At 38.3% G+C, this 3,433-nt stretch overlaps 1 pseudogene; it reads left to right on the top strand.

Moving 5' to 3' along the window:
- Positions 1-253: 253 nt before the first annotated feature.
- LOC119528937 lies at positions 254-2,385 on the top strand (annotated as a pseudogene).
- The last annotated feature ends 1,048 nt before the right edge of the window (positions 2,386-3,433 follow it).

The following is a 3,433-nucleotide window of genomic DNA, read 5'->3' as shown; positions in this document are numbered from 1 at the left end:
ATAATCAAATAGCTTAAAAACAGAGATAAAAAGAAAATGTTAAGAGCTAGTAGAGGAAAAATTGCAGGAGGTATAGAGGAATAAAGATAAGAATGACAGACAGCTTCTTATTGGAAACAATGCAAGCTAAAACACAGTGAAGAAACACATTTAGAGTCCTAAAAAACAAAACAAATACAAGTAAAAACTGTCAACACAGAATTCTATATGCAGTGAAAATGTCTTCAAAAGCAAAGACAAACTCTCAAACAACATGGTGGCTGTGGAGGGGGTGGCAGCCTCTGGGAGCCACCTGAATGGTGACCAGGACCCAGATGACAGGAAGGAACTGCCTCTACAGCTGAGGGGGCAGCCAAGAAAAAAAGACAGAAGGAAAAGAAGAGTTAAGGGGCTGCCACAGGGAAACAGGAAACTGACAAAAAATTAGGAGTCTCAGTTGATGAGGTAGCAAGACAACTGGAAAGAGAGACATTGGAAGAAAAAGAAAGAGATGATGATGAATATGGAGATGGTGATGGAAATGAAGCAGCTGGAAAGAAGAAGAAGAAGAGGAGGAGGAGGAGGAGGAGGAGGAGGGAAGGACCAAAAGTTCAAACAGACCCTCCCTCAATTCCAATATGTGATCTGTATCCTAATGGTGTTTTTCCTAAAGAGTGCAAGTACCCACCCACATAAGATGGGTGAACACCTGCTTGGGTAACTACAAGTGAAGAAAAGAAAGCTAGTAAAGAGATTTGGAATGATTTTTGAGATGCTGTGGAAGCACATTGACAAGTTAGAAAACACAATATGAGCCAGATCAAGCCTGGGCTGACAATGATAGAACTCTATGAGAAGTTGGAAGACTGTTCACGCAAGCCAATAAAAAAAGAATGGCTTACCTTGGCAGGTGATCTCACTGCCTTCTCCTCCATGTGGGACCTGATTCCCAGGCTTGTAAATCTCCCTGGCAATGCAGGATATGACCCCCGGGAATGAATCTGGACTTGGCATCATCAGATAGAGAACATCTTCTTGACAAAAGGGGAATGTGCAATGAAACGAAATAAAGCTTCAGTGGCTGAGAGATTCGAAACGGAGTTGAGAGTTCACTCTGGTGGACATTCTTACGCAATATATTAATAACACTTTTTAGGTTTTAATGTATTGGAATAGCTGGAAGTAAATACCTGAAACTACCAAACTCCAACCCAGTAGCCTTGACTCTTGAAGATGATTGTATAACAATGTAGATTACAAGGGGTAACAGTGTGATTGTGTAAACCTTGTGGATCGCACTCCCTTTATCCAGTCTATGGATGGATGAGTAGAAAAATGGGGACAAAAACTAAATGAAAAATAGGGTGGGATGGGGGGTTGATTTGGCTGTTCTTTTTTACTTTTATTTTTTATTCTTATTCTGATTCTTTCTGATGTAAGGAAAATGTTCAAAAATAGATTGGGGTGTTGAATACATAACTATATGATGGTACTATGAACAGTTGATTGTACACCATGGATGATTGTATGGCATGTGAATATATGTCAATAAAACTGAATTTAAAAAAAAGAATGGCTTAAATGCAGGCCTGGTATTTCCAACTGGGTATTCTCTCAATAACTGTGCAGACCTTACACCCCCAGGGCTGGTGACAGTATTACAGCATGATGACATCTGTAAGAAAGACTTTGGAACCCACATAAGTGGTAGGATTGTTGCTTCCTTGGGCATTGTAGATCCATATCCACTGTTATGTAGGTAGGTAGTGCTTCTATTGTCACCTTTAATCCCAAATATGACACATTATTAAAAGCTGTAAAGATGCTTCTAGCACTGCACTAAAGTGTGCTGGAAATGATGTTTGTCTATGAGACATTGGTGAGGCTATCCAAGAAGTTATGGGATCCTATGAAGTTGAAATAGATGGGAAGACGTATCAAGTGAGACCAATCTGAAATCTAAATGGCCATCCCATTGAGCCATGTAGAATACATGCTGGGAAACAGTGCCCGTTGCAAAAGGAGAAGCAACAAGAATGGAGGAAGGAGTGTGTCTGCCACTGAAATCTTTCGTAGCACAGGAAAAGGTGCGGTTCATGATGATATGGAATGTTCATGTCACAAGGAAAATTTTGATGTTGAACATGTGCCAATAAGGCTTCCAAGAACAAAACACTTGCTAAATGTTATCAATGAAAACTTTGGCACCCTTGCCTTCTGTCACAGATGGCTGGATCACTTGGGAGAGAGTAAATACTTGATGGTTCTGAAGATTCTCTGTGACTTGAGCATTGTAGATCCATATCCACTATTATGTGACATTAGCTGATCATAGCACAGTTTGAACATACCATATTTTTGCATCCAACATGTAAAGAAGTTGTCAGCAGAGGAGGTGGCTATTAAACTTAGTCCAAAGCCACCTCAACATCTTTATTTTCTAAGCTTTGTTGGAGTAGATTAAACCGTAATTAATTTGCAACATTTTGTCTGTTTTTATAGTGGGCCTATGTAATGCTTCTATCCATGTTCAAAAAGGAAGGCAGACTGTGGTGATGAATGCACAACTATATGATAGTAGTGTGGACAACTGATTGTACACTCTGGATGATTTGTATGGCATGTGACTATACCTCAAAAAACCTGAATTTTTCAAAAAAAGGCAGACAAACCTTCTAATGTAATTAACTAAGGAAAAAGCTTTCAGGACTTTTCAAGTGTTAACTGTTTTTCCTCCCCTGTCTAAGAAAATGCTATAAAGCTCAAATTTAGTTAGGAATGCATTTTACATTTTGTTTTGAACACATAAAAGATGCTTTCCAGATATTTATGTTACTATATTCCTACATGAATGCTTTGAGTGACTATATCCAATTCTGCACCAATGCCCTCTGGTATTGCTTTGTAACTTTCCTGGAATCCATTTTCTAAAAATAAAGACATTTTCAGATCTCAGGGCTACATTTCAACGTCTGTGGTTATAATTCTGAGCAGGAAATAGCTAAACTTACTGTAGGGAAATGTAGAGATTCGTGTCTAGATTGCAATGCTTCTCACTGCAAACTTTCTTCTGACACAGTGGCTAGAACAAGATCTACAAATGCATAAAGTGGGAGAATTTTCTTTATTTTATAGATGAATATACAGCTTTAGTAATATTTTGTCTTTATTTTCTTTTTAGGGCCATGTTAGCCCTTGTCTTACAGTTTTTTCTGTCATTGGAAAGATCCACTAATTGAGAACTTGACTGAGTAGGAGAATTTTGCCAACTTGAAACCCTGATTTAGTAAAGTGGAACATTTAGATCCTTTGTCCAACAGTAATATTTCTTGGGAAATGTAGTCAGCTTACTCAAAAGAGTATTTAAAGCCACAGAAGCAAAGAAAAAGCAGGAAAACTTTCATGTTTGGATCTTGTTCTACTCAGAAAATCTAAATTGAAGTTAATAGGCTTT

This window comes from Choloepus didactylus, chromosome 3, assembly GCF_015220235.1.
Source record: "Choloepus didactylus isolate mChoDid1 chromosome 3, mChoDid1.pri, whole genome shotgun sequence".
Classification (NCBI taxonomy): domain Eukaryota; kingdom Metazoa; phylum Chordata; class Mammalia; order Pilosa; family Megalonychidae; genus Choloepus; species Choloepus didactylus.
This window is presented reverse-complemented; position numbering and strand designations above follow the sequence as displayed.